The 13,108-nt window shown below is 43.2% G+C and overlaps 2 long non-coding RNA genes across 2 annotated transcripts in view; both read left to right on the top strand.

Annotated features, from left to right (window-relative positions):
• LOC145516661 (uncharacterized) overlaps positions 1-13,108 on the top strand; it is a 236,467-nt gene that overhangs the window by 127,987 nt on the left and 95,372 nt on the right. The window lies entirely within an intron of this gene.
• LOC145516667 (uncharacterized) lies at positions 8,261-12,686 on the top strand. Its single transcript, XR_014061633.1, has 3 exons — positions 8,261-8,780; positions 9,980-10,045; positions 11,287-12,686. It is a non-coding gene; the product is annotated as an uncharacterized LOC145516667 (long non-coding RNA).

Genomic DNA, 13,108 nt, shown 5'->3' with positions numbered 1-13,108 from the left:
CATGTATAAACTTCTCGTATTAGTAACATGTACTGGAGGAGCACTTGGAGCTGTTCAAATGTATCATAATCCCTAGTCTTTGTGGGTCACTATTTGCTCAACTAGATAAATGACTTAACGGGTAACACATGCAGCTTTCTCAGTGATACTTTAGACCAAGATCAGGACACAAAAATAGTCTCTGTCCTCTCCTTTACTGTCATCAGTTTCTGAAAATACTGCCAAAGGGCTGGAAAACAAAATTTTCTCATGTTTTACAACACAGCTCCCCAGGGCCTAATTTGTTCTTAATAATTTTCAAAAGGGACTCTGTCCCGTAGCTCTCCATCAGTGTCTGGACTGCCTTCAAGTGAACTGCAGCCTGATGCAGGCTCTCTGCTAGTTTCTAAGCTATGGAAAGCTCTGGAAAGTCGATTATTTTCCCTCAGTGGTGGGTACGATGCAAGTGTTAGATGTGTGGGGTGGTGGTGGTGTCTGACGTGTGTGTTCGTGTGTGTATACATGTATATACACACACATATATATATACACACAGCTCAGAGTGCAAAAATCAGCTTCCCCAAGTGCCTGTGCCTTGAATGCAGATGGTCATAAATAGAGGCTGCCTCTGTCTGGATGTCTTGGACATCTCTGCTTCAGTTAGAGCTCTTGTTCCAGGCCTCAAGGGATGATGACAGAGGGTTATTTTCTAGCCGGCCCCGGAGCCCCTGAGCCTTGGCCGATTGACATAGCTGCCTTTATCTGTGTGCAGAATCTGGCCTCCAGCCTCCCACAGTGTGGGGAGAGCGCAGTGAGGAGTGGGAGGAGGGAGAACGATGCAGCCTGTACTAAATGTCAGGCACTGTGCTGGGTGCTGTCCATACATGTCCCTGCAGCCCTCCCATGACCTTGAAGAGGAAGTGTTTTATGGATGAAGCACCGTGGAGCTTCCGAGCTCGGATGCCAGAGCCGTACTACCCGGATTTGAATCACAACTTCACCACCTTCAAAGCATATGATCTCCCATGCCTCTGCTTCTTCATCTGTAAAGTGGGGATAATAACAGAACAAACCTCAAATGTTTGGAGCTGTGCTAAATACCTTAAGGACTGTTAAACGCTTAGAGCATCCACCAAACAGTATTGGATGTTCGTGAAGGAAGTAGAAATACAGGTCAGTTAACTTGCCCCGTGTATATAAGTAGCTGGGTGAGGATTTGAACTTGGATCTGCTGGTTTAAGAGAGCTGATCTTTTCACCTTGCCACTGACCATACTTCTTTTCTTTTCTTTTCATCCTAGTTACATTTGCGTTGATGTCCCAGGTCCATTCTCTTCATTCCGCTTCACCTTCCCCTATCAGGCCCTGTGTCTCTCTGGGGTTCCCTTTTAGTCTCCTTTGGAGAAACATCCTAGGGTTTTCCTCAGAGCTTAAATGTTTAAGGCTGTCTGTGCGGGCAGATGATAACGACTCCTTTCTCCAGAAGACTTGGGGTTGAACTTTCACTCTACTGGCTTGGTCAAGCTTCCAGGATAGAGTAAGTGATCCTTTGTCGCTGCCTACTGTTATTTTGTCTGTTCTTTACCTCCCTCAAAAATGGGAGGATCTTGTGGGCAGATTTCTGTGCCCTGTGCTTCCCCGTGCCCTCCCCCTGAGTAGGGGACCCCGCCGAGCAGACAGGCAGCGGCTCATGGGTATTTGAGTTGAGGAAGGAAAACGCCTCTTTGAATGGCTTTTCCTGTCTCTAAACAGAAAATGCCCGTGGGAGAGCGTTTTTCCTCTTCACGGTGATGGGATCAAGAGTTTAGAGTCTGGATTTGGGGATCTTTGACATGTATTTTGCTTTGCTGGGCAAGTTCTGCCAGGATTTTCATTTCTAAAAGCTGTGTCCCTATATCTTAGGTCTTCACACCTGGTGGAGTTGGTTTGAACCTGTGTATCTTATGTCACCTTTCCTTCTTGATACTCTTAAGAAATGCTGCTGAGGCTGTAGAACATATTTACAAAGTTTGTAGGTGTGATGACGAGGAACTGAGCCTCTGGTCTCCAGTAAGAAAAAGACAAAAGAGATTTGATTCCTTTTGCCCCAGTCCCTGCTAACTCACCTCCATATGGCCAGTTTATTTTGGATGGAAATGTTCAATAATGTTAAAATTTATGTAAACTGTGATTTTTTGTTTTAAACTAAGGATGCAAGGTCTTTAAGGCAAGACAACACTATTAATAGAATGTGGCTGTGTGTGGTTTATTTTTGTTTTCAAAATGGAAATGTTTCTTTGGGGATTTTGGCATGATCTTTGATATGTTGAAAGATGAGAAAACATCATTTGGGAAACTCAGCACTTCTACCATATTAGGAAATATACAGTGCCTCAGATTTCACATTTAATGTTTTAATTGCCTGGTTTGGTAATAGAAAAATGTCAAGCTTCTCTCTTTCATGTAGAGTTTACCACCACTTTCCCTCCCCCTCCAGTGGTGGGCTGTTGCCAGCTTCTGCTTCCTCCCCCAGTCCCAGTGTGGACTGAGGGTTTGCTCAGAGAGAACAGTTCATCACGTGGCATTTTAAATGACTATTGTGTTGACTTCTATCATGCTTTTTTTTTTTTTTTTTTTCCTTTGCAGTTGTTTCCTACAATGTTTGTAAATATCCGAAAAGTGCAACTGAAATTGAGTTGTACTTTTGAAACTTGTAAGATGTTTTTGAATGGAGGGTGCTACTCCGAACAGTATGTACAATATAGAAGAATTCTAAGACAGCGCTACCGTCTTGGTCTCAGGGCAGTACCTGAGAGAGACGCCTGCACATTAGAGAGAGAGAGATGTTGGGGGAAGATGGGTGGGAGGAGAGGAGAGAGGAAAGAGAAGAGTTGGGCTAGTCCATGGAATTTAGGCTTTCTGGAAAAGTCAAGATCCAAAATAAAGTTGACATTTACTCTTCTTGTGAAAAAAGCAATGATGAAAGGACTTCTAAAAGTCATTTCTTGTGAACAATAGAACCTGAGGGGAACAGTCTTACACGTTGTCTTTACAATCATGCGTAGCCACAGATTTAGAAGGCAGACGTGCTCTTGTCTGGAAATTAAGGCACTGTCACTGGGAAGCTCAGAGTGGGGACTATTTTCACTTTCCACAGACAGCTCTCTCTAAAAAGTTTATTTCATTTTACAGTAAAGTGAAGTGACAGTCTCTCAGTCATGTCTGACTCTTTGCTACCCCATTGACTATACAGTCCATGGAATTCTCCAGGCGAAAATACTGGAGTGGGTAACCTTTCCTTTCTCCAGGGGATCTTCCCAACCCAGGGATTGAACCCAGGTCTCCCACATTGCAAGTGGATTTTGTACCAGCTGAGCTCACAAGGGAAGCTGTTTTTCAATATCTAAACATAATTTTGAATTACATAGTAATCCATGCTTATTATAGAAAATTTGGAAAATATGGTAAGACCTCTGAAAGAAAATAAAATTGACCCATAGTTTTATAATCTAGAGAGAATTTGAATGTATTGCCCTTTAGTATTTCTATGTCATATCTCTGTATGCATTTTTATGTAGGTGGGGTCAACTGTATATGTACATTTTGAACTCAGACTTTCTTTCTGTAACAATAAAATAAGCAAGGTATTTAATGGTTGAGTTGTGATTCTTTTTTGTTTAATTAATTTTTATTAGAGTTGTTTTACAGTGTTGGGTTAGTTTCTGCTGTATAGCAAAGTGAATCAGCTATACATATCCATATATTCCCTCTTCTTTGGATTTCCCTCCCATTTAGGTCACACGGAGCATTGAGTAGAGTTCCCTGTGCTATACAATAGGTTCTCAGTTATCTATTGTTTACATCATCATGTATTCATGTCAATACCAATCTCCCATCGAGCTGTAATTCTTGATGCTACTGTGTCACAATTTGACAACCTCATTTTGAGTTTTCTACTCTACTAATTGTGTTGATTGTGGTTTATTGTGTTAGGTAAGCAATCCTCTTGAGAGTCCCTTGGGCAGCAAGGAGTTCAAACCAGTCAGTCCTAAAGTAAATCAACCCTGAATATTCATTGGAAGGACTGATGCTGAAACTGAAGCTCCAATACTTTGTCCACCTGGTGTGAAGAGCTGACTCATTTGAGAAGACCCTGATGCTGGGAAAGATTGAAGGCAGGAGGAGAAGAGGATGACAGAGGATGAGATGGTTGGGTGGCATCACCGACTCAATGGACATGAGTTTGAGCCAGCTTTGGGAGATGAAGGGCAGGGAAGCCTGGCGTGCTGCACTCCATGGGGTTGCAAAGAGTCGAACGTGACTGAGTGACTGAACAATGAACAGCAACAAGCAATGCTATACAGGGCATCTTTGGACATGAATGGTTTTTTCCATATTCCTGATTATTTTATTAAGTCATCGTTCTATAGGAGAACTACAGTGTCTTTAAAGAACCCCTGCACATATTATATTACTAAATTGCTTCCCAAGGAAGTTGTATCCTCCCAACGCTAATATTTCAGAGTTCCATCTTGCTGTACTTTGGCCAATACTGAATACTTTAAAAAAAAAAAAAGCTTCTCTAATCAGGAAAAATAATGCATTTGTTACATTTAATTCTCATCAAGACATCCAAAATTTAACTTATATCTAGTGATAAATGCTTTGTAACATTTTTCTTTTTTTAAATTTCTTTTCCTTTCATTTTGATCCTTCTTTCTTCCCTCTAAATTCCTAAATTTAGTTGCCTAAATTCCTTCGAATTAGTGTCCCCTATGTAGTCTGTCTTTCCACTTCTTCAGCCTACTTTTCCAAATCCATGCCCTGCCGCTCTCCCAACCAGGTCTTGCTTTAGCCAGATATTTTTGCTTTTCCCACCCACATATCTTTCGAAGGTCACTTCCGTCTCTGTGTAGGTTTCCATTGCTTGACAATAGTATCCCAGGCTGTGCTTTTATCTTTTAAGACGGAAGTTTATCTTTGAGAAAGTCTGTGCCTGACCACTTCACCATGTAGTGATCGGCCCTTAATCTGTCTACGGGGCTTGTTTTGAACTTTTGATAAGCTAATTTATATCTTTGATTAAATGGTAACGTGTGTGTTTAAATATCCTACGTGGACTGCTCGACCTTGCAACTATGGATGCTTTAGTTCTGTAGCCATTGCTCTCCACCTTGTGTGACCCAAACAAATACGTACAACAGTTCCCATGTCCCAGGAGAGCTGTGTATTTAGCGAAATGCTGCTGTTTGATCATTCCCGTGCTGCTTTTTCCATCTAGTCTCCAGTCCCCTTTGCTTTTCCCTTTCTTTCTTATGATCGATTTTCTCGTTCAATCATAGAGAATCACTTGGTGTATACGTTTTGGAAAGAGTGTTCCTTACTTGCCCCACTGTGTCTGAAACATTATCCTGTGCCCTTTTTAAAATGTGTCATGTTCAACTACCACAGGACCCTTGAGTCTTCAGAAATTGATTACTAATTTTCTCATAACAACTCTCATTGTGTATTTTTGTTTTCTTCGCAGACTAGTCAATCTTACTTTCTCTTAATACACTGCTTACTGTTCGCCTTCTCTGCCACCCCCCCACCCCCCCGCACCATGTTTTCTAACCCAGACTTGATTTCTTTGAAGTGTGAGGTCCTCCCCACATTCTAGAAAGTGGACCAGGCATATACAGGTGAAGAATTTAGAGATAAACCACTGAATATGGTTTAGAGATAAACCACTGAAATATGGGCCTGTGGTGCACCAGAAGATCAAACCAGTCAATCCTAAAGGAAGTCAACCCTGATTGTTCGTTGGAAGGACTGATGCTGAAGCTGCAGTACTTTGGCCACCTGATGAGAAGTGCTGACTCATTGAAAAAGACCCTGATGCTGGGAAAGAATCAGGGCAGGAGGAGAATGGGGTGGCAGAGGATGAACAGGATGGTTAGATAGCTGACTAACCATAGCTATCTGACTAACCATAGTCAGTCAGATAGCTGACTGACTCAGTGGACGTGAATCTGAACAAACTCTGGGAGACAGTGAAAGACAGCAGAGACTGGTGTGCTGCATCCATGGGGTGGCAAAGAGTCAGGCACGACTTAGCGACTGAACAGCATCAACATTACACCAGAAGGGAGAGGCAGATCAGAGCTCGTTTACTCAAGAAAGGCGTTATCAGCGTGAATGAGATTTAATGGATGCTGGAGGTTGTGTAAGTTTACACGGAACTGGGGAATGAGAGGGTATATACAAGAGTAAACAAGAGTTCCAAGAACTGGTTGGTGGTGATGATGGTGATGGTTAGTGGAGATTAACATGGTATATTTGTGGAACTATATTTACATGGAAATTGAAGAGTATATGGGCATCTAGGCTCAAAATGAGCAAGAGGGGGACATTATTATCTCTGGGAAAGAAGTCGGTCTCTGCTTCTATGTGGAAGCCGACCACGAATGTCTGAATCCCCCTGCTAGGCCCGTTACACCATTTTTCCTTAAGATTCTTCCCTGCTACTGCCCCTCCTTTCTTCTCTTATTTTCCCTCCTACTGGAAGTGCTGTCATATATAGACTGATTAAAATTTTCATGGAGAATTTCCCAAACATTGTCTGATGTGATCCTTATTATAATTGTGGGCCGTTGCAGTCAGGCTAATTTAAAAATAGGAACCTAAAGGTCACTGAGATTAAGTAATTCTCCTGAAGCCATGGATGCAATAAGCCTTAGCCCTGGCCTGTGAGGCTCAGGCCCGGATGTGGTCAGTGCTCTCTGTGGTCAGTCATGCCCTGTCTGCCCTGTCGGCCTGCTCTGTTCCTTCACGATTCACTCATTCATTGTTGGTAAATCTTGATTGGCCACCTCCTGTGCGCTGGACCTCACATTAGGACACAGGTGAACACGGCACATGGCGTGTTCCCTCTGTGAGCTGGCTGGGGTCAGAAATACGAAGGTGGTTGTCATGGTGATGTTGTGGGATGCTTGGGTTGGTGTGGCTGCACCTAAAAGGGTGTTGAAGGCTGAAATTGTGGCAGGGATGAAGGCATCCTGGAGGAAGTGTTGCCTGGAGTGGAATTTTGGGAAAAGGTGAGTGTTGTTTGTAGGAATCAGTACCATAAAGGACTGAAGGTGAAAGAGGGTAATGGTGAACTTTGGGGAGTTAAAAAAGTTGAAATTTGCCTGCGATGTGGGGTATAAATTGGAGAATGGTGGCAGGTGAACTGAAGAGATAGGCAGAGGCCAGATCATGTATGGTTTTGCAGACTATGGTTAGAGATTTGAATTTCTCAGAGTGCAGTGGGCAGCATTTGAAAGGACTGGAGCCTGAGTGAGTGGTCAAGTGTGTGATGTAGAGTCTTGTCAGATGCAGGGGGAAGGGAGGTCTGCTGAAGGAGAGCCACTAGCAAGGGTCATGTGCCATGGTCTTCTCTTTGGGCTCTGGAGTAGGGATCTGGTGGATCCAGAAGATCCAAAAGACCTCTTTCCCAGTGCAGCTAAACAGGATAGGGAGTGGAGTTTGCTGTCTTGTGACTGGAATTCAGATGCATGAGCTTTATTCTGGTTCCTGTTAACATCTGTGAGTCTCAAGTTAGGAAAACGGCTTAAAAGTTATAATGCCCATTGTAGACCTGGCATTCAGACCACCTTTTCCCAGCTCAATAACCAAGACTGATTTTGATTTCATTCAAATTGTGTATTTTTATTCTTTGTCTCTGAGTTATGGATGTGAATAAAAAAGCAAGCTGTTTCCTAAACATTGAAACTAATGTTCTCTGAGGCGAATAGAACTTGAAAATTCATAAAGTAGAAAGTGTAGATCAGCAGGCTTTTATCATGGACTGGGTTCACAAGTATGAGCACTTTGCAAGGTAAAGCATGGAAACTTGATGAAACTATGCTTCCAGTTCATTTTCAGGCAGGTCGGGAAGGGGGTCCAGTTGGTTAGTGTAGCCGAACTTTTTAACTAATAGAGCTGGTGTTTGTTTTTTTTTTTTTTTTTTTAATGTAAAGAAGACACTTTTCTCTTGTAACCTTTCTACATTTTTCTCATTGGCAACAACTTTGAGAAACTACTTGAATTTTTCCCTCCCCTTCTTCCCCAAAAGAGAGATGCTAGATGCTATCCCAAGTTGCTGGTGGGGGTGGGGGAAGGAGCCACTGAGGATTTAGACCCTCCGGGTCCCTGGAGAACTCTGGGCTTCCTGTGTCCCCCGCGTGGACCCTCAGATGGCCTCCCTGTTTCTATTACCTTGGTAGAAAGAGTATGTGACTCCTCCGCCTGCCTTGCTGTCTCGTTGCCATGGAAACCTCCATTCCACACACCTGATTCACACATCATGCTTGGCTGGGTCCAGACAGAGGTCACAGACTGGCATTTGCCCTTTGTTTCCCCCTTCTTGCGTTTTCCAGACACTTAAAAATGGAGACAGAGAGATTGTGGGGTTGGGGAGGGGGGAGCAGGGTCTTGCGTGAGAAAGCTAAGGCTTTGCTGTCAGGGGCAGGAGTTGGGAGTTTTCAAAAAATACCTGTGAAGGGAGGAGAACACACAGAAAAGTCTGTGTAGTTTTAAGCTTCTCAGGGAAGGAAAGGCTGATCCTAGGATGTGTCTGAAAATGCTTTTCTGGGTTTCTGGTGAGAGAAGAAACAAGCAGAAAGGATTCGGGAAACTTTTGCCCCTTAGTGGGTTTTCTGTCCCATTTTCACCGGATTGTTCAGTCTGAGCTTCATGGTGTACGCAAGTCCTCTGATGCCGTGTACGCCGTGGCTTAACTGATATAAAATGACATGTTTTAGAAAGCACAGGTAACTCGGAGGGAATTATCATTCATGAGAGGTCAGTACACTTACTGGAATCTATTCTGTTTTTTTCTCTGATTCTCCCCCACCCCTTTTCCTTAAATATATAACTTAGGATGACACTGTAGGATAGAACAGATTATTAACCTTCTTCCACAAGTTGAGTCATTTTCTTTTGATTCCTGTTTGAGGCACAGTTTCAGAAATTAAAAAAAAAAAGACTTTCAAATTGATCTGGTAACCAGCCCTCCTAAAATGTTAGGTTTCCAACCTTCTGTGTTGTATAGTCAGGTACCGCCTATGTCTTGGCAGTGGAGTTGGCTAGCTGATGCCTGCTCACTTCTACCTGGATTTGCTCATCTTGTAGCATATGACTGGTTTTCCTTTTTTAAGGATGAATAATTTTCCAGTTTATATATACACTATATTTTACTTATCCATTCATTTGTTGATGGACGTCTGGGTTCTCTTCCACCTGTTGGGTTTGTAATTAATGATGTGATGACCGTGGCTGTGCAAATATCTGTTTGAGATCCTGCTTTCATTTCTTCTGGATACATACCTGGAAATGGAATTGCTGGATCAGATAATAATTTTAGTTTTAATTATTTGAGGCACCTCCACACTGTTTTCCATAGCTCCTGCACCATTTTCCATTTCTGCCAATCATGCACAAAGGTTCCAATTTCTCCACATCTTCACCAATACATTTTTTTTTTTAAATTTTAGTTTTTTAATAGTGGCCATCCTGATATGTGTGAGGTGATCTCTCATAGTGGTTTTGATTTGCAGCGAATTTCTTAAAACACCCTTAAAGAATATCTTAAAAGCAAACAGCTATACTGAGAGAACAGTGCTGTTTAGGATGAAGAGAGGCTTGGAAAACTGTGGGGTTCCCAGATTGGCTGTTTTAGTTTCATCTGGCGATTTCTTACAGTGAGTGTGCTTGCTCTTTGGCTCTGCTGAGTCTCTACCATAGGACTGAGGGTTGTTTGGCCTTAGTGGTGTGGTCTGGCCGACAGTCTGTCGCCCTCTCATTCTTTCAGAGTCCTCAGTGATTACTAAGCATTTTCTCCCGGCAAGTGACTCAGAATGCAGTGTAGCCCTAGATACAAAAGTTATTTCAAAAAACAACTGTACCTCGCTCCGTTTTAACCATTTCTATTGACTGTTTCTATGTTGATTTAAAAATATTCTTACTGATCATCCATCAACGTTCTTTCATTCATTCAACAGCATTGAAAGTATACCCAGAGGCATGCTGTCCAATTTATGCATAATACAAATATATTAATACAAAAGGTAATTTATAATGTGATTTTAAATTTTCTAGTAGCTGTGTTATAAAAAGGAAAATGAGTGAAATTCATTTTAACAGTACAGTTTATTTAACTTGATATATCTAAACTATTACTGTTTCAGCATGCAATGATTATGGAAAAAATTGAGATCTCTATTATTTTCTTGCTAAGTTTTTGTAATTTGTTGTGCTCTTTAAATTGGTAGCACTTCTTAATTTTGATTGATCACATTTTAAGTGCTTAGGAGTCACATATGTCCAGTGGCCACCTTATTAATGCAGACTTAGCATATTTAGCCAAGAACCTGAAGTCCAGAAAAGGCCAGCCCTCAGCTCTGCCTCGTGGGCAGGACACATCAATAATGCAGGAATGATGGTGGTGCGATGTGCTTGAAGAGGGGCTTCCAACTTGCGGTGTCCTCCCACCATTACACCTTGTTCCTTTGAACTAGTCCTCAGGGAGAGGGCACCGAGCTGGAGTTGGGCACAGGCCCCTGTCCATCAGATGTTAACTTTTTGTCTCATGTGTTAAGAGAGCCTCTGGCAAATTGACATCTTATTACAGCCTCTGCTCTGGCCTTGGGTCTGTGAGTTGAGGTTTCAGCACCACAGCCTCTCTGGTCTGTGGGGCCTGCGTCACATTCCCGCAGGTCCAATCGCTCACTTATCCTCTGGGGAGACGGGCCTCCCCGGCCAAGAGCGTCCCCTCACTCCTTTGGGCTGCAAACACCCAGGAGAAGGTTAAAAGTGTGGTGCTGGGAGAAGGAATGGCAGAAAACATGCTGATGGTTTTTCTTTGTCCAGACACCGCTCTGCTCGCCTCTAGGAAGAGACCCCAAGAGTGTCTGGTTGCTAATGGAAGGGTCGCTGTCATCTGATGGGCTTCCCTGCCACCACCCTGAGCACCCTCCACGCCCGGCTTCTCGGGGACTCGCAGAGTTGCCTGGTGTGGCTGGCGGGGCTCCAGCGGTCAGCAAGCCCGCCCGCCTCCCCAGGCGCCCGGCACGGGGAAGGGTGGCGGAGACGTGTGTTCAGACAGGAAGTGCATGAGAAGAGGGGGAGCTGTTTCCATCAGCCTCCCGCCTCCTCCTGGCAGGCTCTCTGGTGTTGCCTGAGGCCAAAAAGGGGTGGGAATTTGGCAAAGTGAAAGTACATCATTGTATTTCCCTACCCTTCCGTTTCATCTCCCTCCTAAGGAAGTCAGGCTGGACACTTTTTTTTTTTTCTCCCGCCCCCTATCCAGGTCACCTAACACTCAGGGACGTGAAATTCCTTTCCTACTGCTGATGTGGAAGAGGCTTGGAAATATGTTCCTTTCCAGGAGATGAGTGATACGGCAGAAGGGCAGGGTCAGATGAGGCCAAGGGCTGGGAGCCAGAGTCTTAACCAGACTCTTTCGGGCCGTGTTGACTGCAAGGCACAGTGCGCTGGTGGATGCGGGGAGGCTGCCGGGCTCCACGCTGTCCCGACTCCTCCCTGGTCGGTGGAGTCAAGGAGAGCAGACAGGACTTGAGGGCGGAATCAGCCATGAGTTGGACCCTTCCAAAGGCTTCTCTGGTATATGTTGACATGTTCAAGGGGGCAACCATTAAATGTTGCCAGACAAGTCTACACCAACTGATCTCTCCGTCATATTTTAAAAGAGATTTCTTTGGGAATTCTATGAACTTTCCATCCTGAGGAATCAGACCCACGGTGTAAGGATTGTGACCTTCTAAATAATTACCTAAATTAAAGAAGAAGCCAAAGTATGAGTTATTTCTTCTCTCAGGGAAAAAAGTCGAATGGATGAGAGCAGAACAACTGCTCTTCTCGTTAGTCTCTACTCACAAGTCTCCTACAGCTCAGTGTTGAGCGGACAGAGTTTTTATTGACAAGAAGTATAAGAAGTGTTAAGGAGTTAAACTCCAGGAAGTGGAAACCGATGAAGAAAATGGAAAAGGCACAGTATTTGAATGTCACACATGCATATTTATTTTGTACTGGAACAAAGGAAAAAAAGAGAGTCATTGTTACTACTGTGGTCTATGACTGTATGCTTCTTGGTACTGAAAATATTTTGTATTTTTCTCAGTTTTACTTGGTAAGTTGAGTGGTAGTTTGAGTACCGAAAGCCTGTCAGGAGACCAGCCCAGAGGCCGGTGGTGTTCATACCACAGGCTGGGGTCAGGCACTGATAGCTGTGGCCAGTGCGACAAGATCTTAGGCTCTGGGTTCGAATCCTGCCTCCACTACAAGTTAGTCCTGTGTGAGTCACCCTCTCTTGACCTCATTTATTTTCTGTAAAATCAGAATTGTAAATTTATTTTTGTGACACTTATTATTCATGTAAAGATAATCCAGGTAAAGTACTTATTAGTCCATACTGCCTGACAAATACTCAATTATGAGGAAATATTAATTGCTAATGTGGAGTAGAGTGGGTAATAAACAGCTGCCTTTTGTTTTTGCACCAGCCGCAAAGCAATAAATTGTTAACAGTTGCTTAGTCTCTTTGAAAATTAACTGTGTATACTTTTTCTTTGCAGCATTGCTGTATGTGTGTGTTTGGAAGGCCAATAATTACCTCTTGCAGATAGAGCTGCCCAAACAGTTTTTCCCATGGCAACTGAAAAAATAAAAAATAAAAGCAAAAAAAAAAAATTAGAGGTTACGTAAGTGCCCTGACTGGACTAGGAGGAGTGTGGAGATCAGATCGTGAAGGTTCTCTGTGGCTTTGGGTTTTCTTTTGGTCGAAGGTGTTGGGAAGATACAGAGGTCTGACTGAGTAACTGAACAGGATGCTGGTGCTCGCTTTGAAGTGAGCAGCTTGGTCAAAAGTGCAAGTGGGAGGAGAAGTTGAGGTTTGATGATGAAGGATCATTATTAATGTTTCCATGGTTTTAGCAGTTTAAAAGCTGGGAGTTTAGGAAAAGTTGTTGGTTGTGGGGAAGACAGCCCACAGACATTCAGACGTGGTTGAAGTTCAGTCTTTTAGTCCTCATTTTAATCTGAAAGTAAAGAGCCAAGACTTCTGAATAATATCACAAAAGGACGACTTTATAACTTTTAACAGTGAACGCTAA

The sequence above is a fragment of the Giraffa tippelskirchi genome, chromosome 8, assembly GCF_054371585.1.
Source record: "Giraffa tippelskirchi isolate mGirTip1 chromosome 8, T2T-mGirTip1v1.2.pri, whole genome shotgun sequence".
Taxonomy (NCBI): Eukaryota; Metazoa; Chordata; class Mammalia; order Artiodactyla; family Giraffidae; genus Giraffa; species Giraffa tippelskirchi.
Note: the sequence above shows the minus strand (reverse complement) of the source record. Positions and strands in the feature narration are given on the sequence as shown.